Here is a 16,097-nt window from a genome sequence, read left to right on the forward strand (position 1 = left end):
CACACTTACGTCATGTTTACAAAAATGTAAATGCCCCGGTTTAGAAGCATCAATCAGATCAAGGCTAAACAAGAGTTTCAACAACAGATTCATTAATACTTTTGTTATGACGTAGGTTTAGTCCATTGGGATAGGGATATACTGATCAAGAAAATGCTTTCCTGAAGACATGAATGAATCAGCAATACCTCCTCAAAATGGAAATATTGAGTCAGGTTGGTTTGTTTGTTTGTTTGAATGATTGTTTGTTTGAATGATTGATTGTTTTTAGCTTTTCTATTCTTCCAACTTAGTGATTATGTCACATTACTTTCATGCTTTGTACTATATATGATATGTTACAATTACATGAATTCTGTATATAAACACTGTTGTAAATAGCTGTTATTTTATGATATGACAAATAAAGTCTCTCGAAAGAGGATAAATAGAGAGAAGAAAAATTCTTCTAACTATCTCAATTACCATCCTCCAATGAAGCTGGGAAAAATAGATCAGAAGCATGTTGCCAAATTGAAGATGTATTTTTCACCTTCACTTTATAAAATGATAGAAAAACCTGATTTACATGCAATGACTGAAATTACATCGCCTGAATAATTCATGAAAACTAATGCTCACAAATATCATACATCAAACATTATTGTTAGTCTTTCTGGCCAGTCACTTACCTGAAGCTTTCTGGGTGAGTTTATCCCTGTGAGCTGCACATACAGCAAGAAGCCTGTACCCCAAGTCTAGATCGTAACCTCCCTGCTGGGCTACTTTGCTCACAATCTACAATGAAATATTCACCAGAGATCAGCAAAATCTAACTTTTAAAGGGACTTGGGGGGTCTTTCGCCAAAGATCCAAAGTCAAATTTAACTCTAAGTTGGACTTTAAAATAATGGAGAGCCATTTGTAGCCTTAAAATAAAATATATTCAAAAGCGAAAATTCAAGTATTTTAGACTTTTTATAAATTTAACATCAAGAACATGAAATCTCTTTCATAATAGAAAATACGAATGATTTGAAACAACATTTTATGCCTTTTAAAAAGACCATTACAAAATATTTTCATAGATGCTAACAGATTTCCATAATTGTAAAGTCCAACTTAGAGATAAGTTCAACTTCGGATCTTTGTGAAACACCCCCTGGTAATATTGTTCAGATGAGAGAAAATGGTAATAAGGCAGTGACTTCAATGCTAGATGTACAATTTAAGATAATCTGAAAGTCTGAGTGAAAACAGACCATTATTAATGATACAAACTGGGAAAACTGATCTAATCGATTTCTTAATTCTCCCAACCATATTATTACAATTTAATTACATTTTAGGTGAATGTAAATCATCACAAAGCAATGAATTGGCTCTATATACCATTCCAGACATTTAATTGGTTAAAGAATAGAGGGTGTCGCACAGTGTCGCACAATGACATCTTCGAAGAAAACCATAAATATCTTTGTGGTTTGAGACTTTTTTCAGGATTTTTTGGATATTAGAGGGTTAATACAGTAGAAGGAATATAATAAGTAACATCTCATACAAAAATTAGGCAGTTTTTTCATCAACCTTTAACAATGTTACCGAGTCACTTTGAAAGGTAGTGTCAGCTTTTTTTTAATAGGTCTGGTAAATGACAGGCTTTATCAATAACAAAAATTCTGCAGAAAATTTGTAATCGCTTCCCTGTCGTGACGCAAAGTGTAGCAAAGCCTACCCAGTAATTCAAGTGTTGAACAATACATATATATGTCTTCATTTTCATTCCAGACACAAAACAATTATCCTGTCATACAATTTGCATCCCTGGAAGATAAATGCTTAATTGATCAATTACACATCACAACATTTCACCCTTGTATTAAGTTAGCTCATGATGATTGCCCCTAAACATGGTGGCTCAGAAAGGTTTAACCTTTGACATTTTGAGAAAATGATTTCTCTGATTTTTCTACTTACACTCAGCCAAAATTTGTACAAAACTTTAATCCCCTTTACACATAAAAGCAACTCAAACTTATTAAATTACCTGTATTAGATCAGGAATAATATAAGAGAAATAAAATAAAATGTAAGAAAGCGAGTGAACAGGAAATTACAAAAATGGAGAAGAAAAAAACAAAAAACAAAATGAAGAAATACAAATCAAAGCATAGATATCTTCGCAGCAAAGGGAAGCTTTATAAAATTCAAACAGAAAAGAAATAAGGAAGAAAATGATGACATTTTTTTTTAAAGGAAAAAATGAACTATGTAGAAGAATAAAGATAAACAGTGAAACCTGCTTTAGTGACCACCTGTCTACAAAGACCACCTGTCTACAACAAGCACATTTTTGTTTCCCTTGAAAATGGTTTCTCATTGAAACATGTACTAAAGGAACCTGTCTACAAAGACCACTTTTTGTGTTTCCCTTGGGTGGTTGCTATAGACAGGTTTGACTGTAAAAGGAAAGCAGCAAGTAGAAGGAAGAAGATTTTTTTTATTTTCAAAATATTTGAAGTACTTACAGTGAGGCAGTTGATAAGCGCAGCCTCAAACTGTCGCTGGAATGCCCTTATATCTGTACACCACTCTAGCAACTCCCTGGCTGCTGTCTGAAAACTGCTCTGATTTGACAGTTGCTAGAAAACAAAATGAGAAAGAAAAGAATCTTTCAAATTCAGATTAATTTTTATAAAGGTTTGAAATAATAATGATAATAATAAAAACTGTGCTTATATTATAAAGCGTTTATCACCAAAATCTCTAAGAATTATAACAAACAAACTGATAAACAATTACATATTAAACAAAACAAAACAAAAATGCAAATAAACCTACAAATTACACAATGTCCCAAGAAGCTTCCAAGGTGGTTCCAAACTAAACTAGGCCCAGTGCCTAGTATTCATACAAACCTACATGCTTTAGGTTATTTGAATCACAATGTTACAAATGTATTAAATTGGGTAACAAAATAACAACAATTAAATAGTTGATGTCGTATACATATCAATACATGAGTTACAAAGAAAAAGAAAATATCCATAGTTGCACCATATGTACAAATTAATTAATCATATATCATGTCATATCAAACCTGTGAATTAGCCATAACTTAATAATACGTAGAGATTTTTGTTGGATTCCTTAAAGATATATAAAAGTGTGGCTGGAATTGAAATTCACAGAGTTCCAATAGTGTATAAGTGATTCAAATAAAGGATATTTTAAACCTAAAAACTTAAAATGTTGTTAAAGGGAGAACCAAAAAATAGCACGAGTGCTAGTCTGGATTGGGTCTCTGAGTTTCTAAAACTGTATGCACAGTCATATTAAAGTATGTATTCACAATCAACAATTAAGCAGGAACATTTATTTTGCCTTAATATCATATTATTTGATTCTTATGATTCATCTCTGCTTAAGAGTTTAATTTTGAGATTTTTATGAAATGATGATCTTGTTTTTTCTTCTCTTATATTTATGGGCAAATTATTCCGCAGCTTTAAAGTGTTCCGATCACATGAAGAAAGGTAAAATGTATCAAATCAACCTAAAAATATCTTTACCTGACATTCTATAGGTAAACGGTTAAAGAATATGAAGAAAATAAAGGATAGCATAAAAACGTACCAGTCCTGTTCTTTGCAAGTGCGTGTGTCAATACATCATTACTTCTTAGTCATATTCTGTATTAATCATCTTTATTGTAATGAGATTCAAATAAAGGAGAATGAATTTAAGTAACCAAGGCCCAAGGTTTACAAATAAAATTACATGTATATGTTCCGCAGGCAGGGTAACATACAAAATACATTAACAATGTGCAGAAAAATAAAAGCGATAGATATAGATTCATATATTAGGTAAAAATGTATATTTCAAACATGCGGAGCAAAATAAACATTTTGAGGCATGACTCAGAAATCATTAACTTGAAGAGATTAAAAAATTGACAAAATATAATTGAAATATTGATAAAATTATATGGTAACTGGATATAATGAGGTTAAATACCGGGTAATATAAAAGATACTGGTAAGTGATTAATTATTTTGATATCATGTGGGTCATCACTTTGGTAGTTACGGCTATAGAAAGTTCAGTTAATAAGAAATTATCAAAGGATTACTGGTATTGTAATAGCAGGCAAAATACAAATATTTAGATATAATTATTTTTAAAAATTTGACATGTAACCAGCAACTGCAATTAATTGATTTCCATTGTTCTGAAGAAAACCCCAATCCTCAAATATTCCACAGCCTATGGGATGTGAGACAAATAAGGGTGTGTTCAAGCAATTTTTTTTATAGCTAGAATCACAAACATGAATCACATATCAAACGCCGTTAAAAAACACTGTTACTGCGGGAGAGCGTTCAAGCAAATTTTCATCAAGGCTGATTCTTGCTCATTTCAAGCCCACCCACTGCTCATCGCAGTTTGACCCAGGAAGTGTAGGTCAACTTCGCTGCATGCTTTCTGTCTGAGTTTACAGTCGAATGTCGGTCAAACCGGAAGCAAGCCACGATAATGACGTCATAGAATCATGATTGAGACCCATGTTCGTTCAAACAAATTTTAGCGACCGTGATTCTGCAGAATCATGATACAAAACGCATCTTTTTCAGCGTTTCATGTTATGTATTTTTAAACACGTTTATTTTTATGACCGATGAAAAATCGCTTGAACGCAACCATGTTTTAAACTAAACGTCTTTGAAAACCGTGATTCTAAGGTGAAAAATGTTGTTTGAACGCACCTTAGGACTAAGAACCAACTGGACTAAGAAGGACTTGGGGCTTAGGACTTTGGATTTCAGAGAGAGGTCCCTGCTTGACTTACCTTCTGAATACAAGATAGCCTCTCAATGGTCTGCAGAACATGTCTTTCCACGGACACCTCGCCAGCCATCCTTTTCTCTCCTTCCGGTCATCACTGAAATCAAACAAAACAGGTTCACTTTTACATCTCTAACATAATTACAGAGCTGCCAACCTTGTGCGACTAAAAAAAGGACCCATGAAGGCAACAAAAAACAGGAATTTCCAGCAACAAAAAGGAATTCAATAAAATAAAACTTACAACCAAGCGCGACACACTTCCAACGCATAAATGTCCATTCCTCATGCTGTTTTTTTTCTCCATATTAGGACCTATAGTTTATTTACAGGTAGGTATTATCTGCGTTTTATTCTAATAATTTTCTCTTCAAGTATATTTTGAAGTATGTTTTAACCTTAGTTTTCTATTGAATTTGTGATAAAATCAATATTTTAGGGCAGCTGTTTGACGCGCAGTATGTAAAAAAAAAAAAATATATATATATATATATATATATAAATTATTTTAAAAAACGTACTACCATAATTTGGAGGAAAAAACAGTACAATTGCAGAAAAAACGTAATGGTTGGCAGCTCTATAATTAATAATAGTCTTATTTATTCACAGAAAATTCATCATTTCAGCCAGGCAATTTCTTTTTAAATCATAATCATTTTCGTAACAGTTCCGATTTGTTTGTTTTTATTGCTATTGTTGTTGTTTTTGTGTTTCAAAATTTTCAAAATTTCAAAGTTTGTTTGTTTTTATTGCTGTTGTTGTTGTTTTTGTGTTTCAAAATTTTCAAACAAAAAGAATTCATCATTGTCGTAGTTAATCTTAACTACAAATATATTATGACTGAAATTACATGCGTTTTGTCACAATAAACTTTTGTGACTCTTGATAAAACAATATCTAAACTCTAATATATAGTTGTTTAAACAGTTTTTGTCCCTGAAGTGTGTGAAAAGTTAGGACTTTAATCAATCATAAAAAACACTATCAACTTCAGTTTTTCAATCACTGTGTTTGAACAACCTTTCAGTTGCCTAGTTTGTGGTTCGTTCGTCATCAGTCGATATTGCAAACACAAAGGGTAACAGGACAAGTTCAATTTCTACTTCTTGTCATGGTGGTGGGGGCAATTATGACAATAAAATTAACACAATTACTGTATCATATTTATGATATTTACAATAATAATCATGATAATGATAATGATGAAGATGACAATAGTAATAATACTAAGAAGAAGAAGAAGGTGAAGGTGAAGAAGAAGGAGGAGGAGAGGAAGAATACCAAAAGTAATAAAAGCTCTCGCATTGTTTTAAACTAATCGACTTGCACAAGTCTATGATAAACAGAAAAATTAAAATGATGTACATGTAAATGGCAATAATTATTAGTTGGTGTCTTGGTGATGATGATTATGATGAAGAATCAATTTCCTGAAAATGGTGATGATGATGGTGATGGTGATGGTGATGATGATGATGACGACGATGACGACAATGACAACAACGATGATGATGATGATGATGATAGAGTTTGTGATAATCATGATGTGGCAGTTATGCTGATGTGTTGATGATTACGGTATGAATGATAATAACAAACACAAAGATAGTGATGATAAAGATCATAATAAACACAGTACTAATAATGACTACATGTGCATGAACAAATCAAAATGACATGATACCAAGTTTTATTCAAAGTTTGTCTTTAAGTCTGTCTCACATTTTGAACAACATGCAATCGTACTCAAGTGAAAAGCTTTGGGGTTATTGAGAGAGATGAAATGGTGAAATATTATCACGCGTAACAAGCAGGGGAATGTAAATTGCAGCAATGTGCCACTCCGTTTCACACTTGTGTTTTCTGCTCAGTTCTCCTGTTCTCCTTATCCTCACTTTCAGAGCCATTTATGAGGGATATACAATGTAATTAGATCCTGTTTATTAAAGGGATTTGTAGATCTGGTAAGCCTGAAGATGCATAAAGATGTTTCATAGAAATTTATTGAAATTCATACACCTGCACGTGGACAAGAATATGCTATTTTTTAGCAATGTTTGAAATGAAAGATGGAACTCTTTTACCATCCATTTGGTGATTTTCAGGGTAAAGATTTGAGCAATGTCTTGTTTTTACAAGAATACAATGCTATAAGGCAAGGTAGTCTCTCTTTTCTCACTCGACCCAGGTGAGGTAAATGGGTACCTGGTAGGAATTAATTCCTTGAAATGCTAGAGCGCTGTATAATGGCAGCTAGGCTTAAGCCGGGGTAATAATAAATGCACCTCCGAATAGAATTTCTAGATAGACGGCGCTAAAGAAATGCCTATTATTATTAACAAATATCTGTAGTTTTAAAATCACATTTGTTTGGATTACAACTCAAATTCACAGTGCCAGATTTTTAAAATAACATTATCAAAGACTACATCACTTCAAAAGGAAAATGAATTTGACAAAGCAGATAAATAGAGATGCCTCTGACTCTCATGCCCAACCCTTTCTTTTTTCACTCCTCTTTTCAATCCTGATTTCCATCTCTCTCTCTCTCTCTCTCTCTCTCTCTTTGTCAATCTATCTTTAATACTCCCTCTACCTTTCTCTTATGTTTCTCTTTTTACCTGCCGATTATCTCTTGCCTCTCTGCTCTTTCTCCTCCTATATATTCCCTTTCTGAACTTTCATCTCTCGCTCTCTCTCTAACTCTACCCATCTTTCCCTCTCACTCTCTCATCTATCTACCCCTCTTTCTCTCTCTCTTCCCCAATTCAACCCTATAAAATCAAGCTGCGCAGGAAAGAGGGGCAGTGTCACCTCGCGTTGCAGGAAACATGATTTTCTATACCTCGCGCTCATCACCCTAAACAGACCCACAAGACAACTTGATCAATTCCATGCTATGAATACCCAGAGACAGAGCAAAGGATGAAACTGAGAGAAGAGAAAAAAAGATGCAGCGAGCGAGCAAGCAAGCTGGTAGCCCTACCTGCTCCGCTGATTGAATTACATTCCTTGCCGTCACGGTGAGATAAATGGACAAAAATAATTCCTCTGCGCTGACTGGCTACGCTTCCTAACACCCCATCGTATAGCAGAACAAAGATTGGCTTTCAAATCACCACCTCTATTCAGCCGAGCTGCCAAAAGAGGTTAAATACTCAGATAACTAAACGTGAACCTTCAAGAGAAATGCAAGCATGCATTATCCCAAGCCGATGCTCTGTATAATATGGCAAGATAACGTCGCATTCCCGGTGCCAATATCAACTAATTTGGGCCCACTTTTCGTGTTGACCTTAACTTGCCTAATATCAAACTAATCAAGACATTGTAAATTGTCACTTTGTGTGCTTTGGACGACCGGGAATGATAACAGTTTCAGAAATCCAACAATTCTAAAATAATCGAACAAGGAGCAAAGGGCAGGAGAAAAACAAACATCAAATAGGCTGTGGTGTGGGCCCATCATTATATAGCATCACCTTTGGTGTTGTAAAATGATGCCTTTTTATCGCCCGGGTTGTCTGGAGTTTATTGTCGGGCTAAGGATTTACATTCAATTACAAAAGACTTAGCGATCAATTGATCTCTAATTATAGGTTTGGTAGGAGTTCTGGGGGGGCTAAATGAGATCAGGTGTGCTAAGGAGGACCAATGGATTACAGTATAGAATTACCAAGGAAAGGGAAGAAGACAGACAGAGAGTCATACAAGAGATAAAGAAACAGAGGTTAAAAAAATAGAAAGATGGAAAAGGAGGTCATTTATGCCTGCATATATGCTTAAGCAGGTAATAATATAACATTTCTATTATCATGTAGCTATTAATATTCCAATGATTATTAAAGCCCCTCTAAAGTGATGGGAGCCCCAAATTAGAAGAAAAAAAATTGATGGCAAAATTCAACTTAAATTGTATAATAATGTGAAAGAGGGTGTCATTTAAGACACATTTCTGCATAGATTTACACCAATAAAATTTGTTTGAAGACAAATATTGATAAAAGAATACATTCTGTTATACCAGGAAACCATATCATATTCGACTTCAAACGCATTTGTTTTGAAAATCCTTGGAGAAATTTGTCTTAAATGCATCCTTTTTCACGTTAGAATACAATTTAAGTGAAATTTTGACATCAAATTAACACTTTAGAGGGGCTCTAAGATTATAGGCCTACGTATCTTGTTCCATTTTCACTTCATCTCCCCATCCCTCTGTCTGTCTTTCGTGCTTTCTCTCTCTCTCTCTCTCTCTCTCTCTCTCTCTCTCCTCTATCTCTCTCACTCTCACTCCTTTCTCTTTTTTTCTGTCACTCACATGATTTAAAACAGGCTTTCTGATCAACTTCAAAACTTCTATTAAATGGAAGATTAAACTATGATTTCTCAACAATATTTTCAAATAAACTTGGCAGTACCGAGATGAAGTGACAAAGCATTTTCAATAAGAAACAAAGTGTGGTTTGGGTGTTTATTTTGTGTTATGTCAAAGCATTGGACTTTGCCTTGTGGTCAATTCTTGTTGTGTAATCTACATGGTATCCAATAAATAATTAAGGAAATGTTCCATTCTACGGTCAATACAACTAGAACAAAGAATAGTTCAGTGGATTAAAGATGAAGTTGAGTTCTGGTCATGCGATTGCATTGTGAAAGAAACGGTGTGGAATCGACCAGAAAAGGTTGATCATCTGGCATATAAGAATTTGTGTGTATTGCAAGGTTCTGGAATCATCAAAATGATAAGAAATTTGGCCAAGTCTTCGGAACTACAAACACTGGACACAGAAAGATGTATATGGGACTATACGAACACGTGGCGTAAAAATCCCACCCCCGAGTTTTACGATGTTACATGACATATTTAGAATATGAAGGCATTTGAAGAGCCATGCTTTTCAGGGAACATGTTTTATCTAATGTTCTTCCACACTTGCATAATAACAATGATAACGCTCACAAATTATTTTTCACCTCTTCCCAGAACTCAACTTTCTCTTTAATTAATACTCTGGAAGTTGAATTAACATGGTCACAAAGACTTGTTTTTAAATGACCCTCATGCAATTTCAGTACCCCTATCCATCATCTATTGAAAGGTTGTGAACATTACAATGCACTCTTATGTAATTTGAACAATATTTCTATAGGATAAACAATGGGGTCTTAAAATTGCCCTTGAATTGATTTCAAGGAAGTGTTTGAGATTGTGTTAACAGCATGACATGCTCCAGTTAAGAATAGCTCTGCGAGCGATATCCCACCGTCCCCGAATTCCAAACTTAACTCTGGACCAACACTTTATCTTAACTTAAACCTGACCCTTATCCTGCACTTAAACGTAAATCTAACTATGTAAAGTATAATTTCTGATATAAGCAAACATTCCTCTGGAACATTACAGGTTTCAAAAGAGGGGCACTGAGCAGTTAGTTAGCCCCGCCCCCCCCCCCCCACCCCCAGTGATGTGACCTCTTTCTTCAACATTTTTGTCATAAAATATGTGCTTCCCTTTTTTTCTCTTTTTCTTTTTACAAAAACATGTCCTCTCCTGGGGATCTCCTGAAGGGGTAAAGCCTGCCTTCCTTTTCTTATTTGTTGGGGGTGTTTCACAAAGCCTTTTTTCAATGACAAATTTCAAAAATCAGTGACAAATCTGCTGATAACCAATCAGAAGCAAGCATTTCAGTAGCTTATAACATAAACTGTCATTTGTCACTGGTGACAAGTTTTGTGAAATGGGGCCCTGGATGCCCCTCTGCTTATAATTCACTGTGTGATCATTCTGTACATGGATGATGACATGAAAACATTTTGGTTCCCCTATCTATGCCTCCTCATTGACCACTATTTGAGGAACAGTCAGAGTGCTATTGAGACTGAATTCCCTAAACATGTTGCTTTCATCTAGCCTTCAAACACAGACTCCAGCTTATCTCATTTTATATTTAAAACTTTAGTTAAATCTTCACTATCTTCATGAAAGGCTGCACATCATTTTAGAGATGAAGAAGGAGAAGAAGAAGAAGGAGAAGAAGAAATAGAAAAAGAAGAAGAAGAAGAAGAAAAAAAGGAGAAAAAGAAGAAGAAAAAAAAGGAGAAAAAGAAGAAGAGGAAGAAGAAACTACAATACCCCCCCCCCCCCCCCGTCAATTTTTTTTTTGTTTAAACTTGTTATTGGAGCTTTCGCAATTTGTTTGGGAGTGAATAAGATTGATGAAAGTTTGGATGTGTTATAGTGCAAAATAACTGATTTACAATATTGAAATCTCTCTAACTTTGTAAAAGTGTCTAGCTCTAAACACAGCGGTCCTTAGCAATATGTGCAAGCTCCTGGTTTTACATCAATTAAACAACATTTGTGTAAGGAAAAGGAAAGGTGTGGCCATCAGCTCGAGGTTGCCAAATAACGTGCTATTTTCAAAATCGGGATATTATCCCAAAGCTTGAAATTACGTGTTCACCAGACCGATACGCTCATCACAAACTAGCTCGGACGGGCGCAAATTTCCCATATAGCGAGATATTTTAGAAACAGGACCAAGAATTCTCGGGAAATTTTCTCAACTAAATATACCATGACATTAATGTCCTCTGACAAAAAATCAATGATTATTTTCCACACTTTTGTTTTCACATACCTTTCATACCATTTTAGTTTGTACTAAAACAATATTAAGTATCTTTACAACATGACTTAGCCCAGTGATCAGCTTCCTGTAAACTCCTCTGGGTTCAAAAGAGATTCACTTCTTTGAGATAATGATTGAAGTTAGCAGCTACACAACAATAGGATTTGATTCATCCATGACTAAAAACCACACCAATATGACCTGCCAGGGTTTGCGTATGAGAACTAGCATCCGACTTTGAAGAGATGCCCATTGACACGCTACCTTGGCAACCCCTCCTTGCTCCTGATCCAACGCCAGCATTGGAATGCTAATCAGGACTCGAGAGGCCTGTCTTCATCAGCTCGAGATTGCCAAATAGCCTGCTATTTCTGATTTGGGAAATAATCCCGAAGTTATAAATCGCGTCTTCATCAGCTCAAGATATTTTGCTCAGCGTTTGCTCAGCGTTTGCGCATAGTGCGAGTCTTCGAGCTGGTGAAAAAGCACCACAAAAATAGCGGAATATTTTGCAAACTAGCCCAAGATATCATGGGATGATTATCTCGACCAACTGTCCCGCTAATTGCAACTTCGGGCTGATGAAGACGTAAATTAACTGAATAGCGATCAGGATAGTTCAGATAGCAGGATATTTGGCAATCTCGAGCTGATGAGGACAGGCCTAAGGAGAAGATGTTAGGAGGAGATGCTGGGATAAGGACAAACCGGGAGTAGCGTTTTGACATTTGAAAACCTTGTTGTCTGTTTACCGTGTTGCTTCAAGTTTATTGGCTGTCATCACACGAGGCGAGGCAACAAGGACATAAAGATGTGTCCCAACATAACACTTTAAAGCCCTACTGTACTACTTATAGCTACTTGCGCCCTCTATATAGCAAACAATGCCTAATCAGTGCATGTTGGTCCCCCATGATCCTCTTTTTCTTATGTTAAAGGTAATACAAAGTTATGGTATGGGGTCATGAATTTGGTTCAAATGAACATATTGGAAGCATGTACGATCCTACAATATTCAGTGATCGTTGTCGCGGTCGGAATCAACCCTAAATTTATGAAATTGTAAATAATAAACACTTAATGTTGAATAGCTCCCTCTCAAGGTCAAGATATTAATTAAGCTATAAAACAATGTTTATTGACTAAAATTGACCGATTAGCTATTCTCGTTCGGAAATGATATACCATAACTACATACTCTGGGATTTTCATGGTCGCAGCTACTATTGTACGGCCGTAGGAGCTATTTGACATTTTTCAAAATTTACCGGGAGCACCGGTAAATCTTTATATTCTATTTTTCTCAAAAGCAGAAGTGTTTTAGGAACTAAAATTTCTGGTGTTTTAAATACATCCACAGGGGCATCCAAATATATCAAAATTGTAAAGAATCACTATCCACCCATTTTTCAAAATTTCCCAAAACTTTGTAATACCTTTAATAGAGAGCTGATTTGATGAGATAACCTCCCGTCAGCGACCATGCAGGGAGGTCTAATCCCCATGGCCAAACAAGTGAGAGGTGTGAGGTGCATTAGAATGTGGAGATAATAAGGAAGTGTTTGCTTTCATCACTATTTAAAATTAGGTATGGTATTTTCAGGGAGTTATAGTTTAAGGATCACTCATGCCATCTCTGAATTTAAATACAGTCAGAGATCTATATACAATGCAGCTTCACATTGTATTTCAATTATTCCATCTACAACCCATTTATTAATCTAGCCACTCATTCAAGTCCCCCCCCCCCCCCCAACTCCCCTTCCCCACTGTTCTATCCTACTTTCTCATCTGCCCTTTTATTTCTCTCTCTCTCTCTCTCTCTCTCTCTCTCTCTCTCTCTCTCTCTCTCTCTCTTCTCTTCCCCTCTCCCTCTCTCTTCCCATCTCCTTTTGTTTTTTTCTCTCTCCCCCATCTAAGCATCTACCTATCTGTCCCCTATCATTCCCCCCTCCCTCTCTCTCTCTCTCTCTCTACCCCACTCTCTCTTTCTATCTCTCTATATTTTTCTCACACATACACTCTCTCTCTCTCTCTTTCTCTGTATGTCTCCCTCTACCTTTCTCTTACGCTTTTTCTACCTCCTCGCTTTATCTCTTTCTCTTGCCTCTCTGCTCTTTCTCCTTCCACTCCTGTTCTGAACTTTCATTTCCCATTCTCTCTTTCTCTACCTATCTTTCCCTCTCACTCTCTCATCCATCTACCCCCTCTTTCCCCCTCTCTCTCTCTCCCAATTCGACCCCCTCTTTCCCCCTCTCTCTCTCTCCCAATTCGACCCCCTCTTTCCCCCTCTCTCTCTCTCCCAATTCGACCCTATGAAATCTCTCTTTATTTCTCTCTCTCTCTCTCTCTCTAACCTCTCTTCTTTCTGTGCCAACAACAACATTTTCCCTACACTTCTTAACCTATAAAGGGTGTCACAGAGACACAGAATACATCTACTTTAGCTTTACGTACTAACACATTCCACCAGACAAAAACAGATATCACCTGTCATTTTGTAGTTAAGTAGAAAACAAGCTGCTGACATTTGTTAACTTGAATAGTTGATATATTTCTGAGTAAGCAATTACTTCTCAACAGCAAAGATTGTACACTGCTTTGAATGAACAAAATTCCACACATGCCAATGTAACTTACGGTATTCCAATCGTTTAGGTAGAACTTCTACAGACCCATTTACACATAGGAAAAGGTGACATATATTTTATAATTTCCTTGTAAGTTGCCCTTTCATTACATACCAATAAAATAATTAAAAATAATTAAAAATAGAAAAATGTAAATTGCAGTTCAAATCTCACATTTTTGTCCAATAATCACTATGAACATGACAGACAATGAAAGCGGACAAAATATACAGTTCCTCAGGTAGACAAAGGGACATCCCTTCACGGCTATTATGTAAAAATGTGTAGAACAGGTGTCACATGCATATTCACCTTTTTACATAATAGCAGTGAAGGGATGTTCCTTTGTCTACCTGAGGAACTGTATATTTTGTCCGCTTTCTTTGTCAGTCATATTCATAGTGAATAGAATTTTATCTGACTTTCTTTGAACCTCATGACTTCATGCACACTCAGGCACATAGCCAATAACTTTTCATGAAAAATCTACAACTAGTGAGGACTTTGGTGAGCAGAATCTCACTAATTACTATTATTTTTTTATCACACTAGACAGGGAGAAAAATACTTTACAAATTTTGGGGGCTACTTTTCAAGCTTGCTTGCATGAAAATAACACTCTTTAATTTGTTTAGCATTGAACTCTATGCAAATTTTTTGGGGCTCTTTTATGACTTTCAATCATGGGCTCTTTTGGGGCATTTCGGGGGCTAGTTCGGCCGAGCCCCTGTGCATTTTTTACACTGACACTAGAAAAAGAATGATCCTCTGTTTGATTAAATCATCATATTTCATGTCAGTTATAACATGAGTGAACAGCCTGCCTGTTTACAACATGGGCCTTCAAATCATTCTGAAATAGATATATACCATATTCATAAATCTAGTATTAATTCATATTGCTGCTATCAAGAACAATTGCATGTTTCTTACTGGTGACAACAAATTCTGTCCAAATATGTTTACATGGACTTATTTATCTTCTTTCTTTATTTTCCAACATCCAGGGCCACTATTAATCTGTACATACTTGTAAGTGGACTAATCAGTGAACTCACATGAATTTCGAGCACATATAATTTAAATTTAAAGCCCCACTGTACTACTGGTAGCTACTTGCTCCCTCTATGTAGAAAACAATGGCTTATCGGTGACCATTGGTCTCCCATATGATCCTCTTTTTCTTATGTTAATTGAGAGCTGAGTTGATGAGATAGCCACATGTCAGTGACCACCCTGGGTGGTCTAATCCCTCCTAACCAAACTAGTACAGACAGCCTTTAAAATCACCTTTGGTCAATAGTTTACTATTACCCCTCAAATAGTCAATACAAAATAGCATAGCATATTAGCTATCTATAGAAGATGTGAATGTGTTGTGTTTGTATTTAAACTGTTCTTTAAAGGGATCGTTTAACAATGTTAAATCTGAGATGCACGGCCCTACATGTTACCAGTGTATGTGATATAGTGTAATATTGAAGCTCTACAAAAATTGAGTTTCAAAATGATCAAGAAGTGCCTCAAAAAAGTAAAAAATTTGAGTGTCCAGTTTTACCATACTCATTTTCCCCAATAGGTTGTAGTGTTATGAAAACCATTAGAAAAACCCAAAATTTGGTTACAATTTCCATTCATAAATATCTGGATAATCAGACAGGCGAGCAGCTTGTAAAAGTCATGGGATTCCTGACTGACCTTAAGGTATATAATTATGATTGCAGCGTGAGCTAAATCCAGGATTTTGTTTCAGAATCTGAGAAAATGTTACTGGGTCCCATTAATAAAAGAGTCTTTTCTTCAAATACATGTAACACATGTCTTATCAGTGATCATTCATGATTATCCCATATCATAACATGTTGGATTAAATAACCTTTCGAATTTACCATAATAGCATATCAGCTAAACTAAGCATGACTTTAAACTTTGCACAAACATCAACCAATATGCAGACAGACTCATATGCATGGTGATGTTCATCCAATCCTTAAATATTCAC

General features: G+C 35.6%; 1 long non-coding RNA gene across 1 annotated transcript; it reads right to left on the minus strand.

Moving 5' to 3' along the window:
• Positions 1-257: 257 nt before the first annotated feature.
• On the minus strand, positions 258-8,015 carry LOC105437788. Its single transcript, XR_004063009.1, has 4 exons — positions 7,817-8,015; positions 4,832-4,924; positions 2,508-2,621; positions 258-777 (listed from the first exon to the last, which is right to left on the minus strand). It is a non-coding gene; the product is annotated as a zinc finger MIZ domain-containing protein 1 (long non-coding RNA).
• Between the last annotated feature and the right edge of the window lie 8,082 nt (positions 8,016-16,097).

This window comes from Strongylocentrotus purpuratus, unplaced genomic scaffold, assembly GCF_000002235.5.
Source record: "Strongylocentrotus purpuratus isolate Spur 01 unplaced genomic scaffold, Spur_5.0 spur5_scaffold_10, whole genome shotgun sequence".
NCBI lineage: Eukaryota > Metazoa > Echinodermata > Echinoidea > Camarodonta > Strongylocentrotidae > Strongylocentrotus > Strongylocentrotus purpuratus.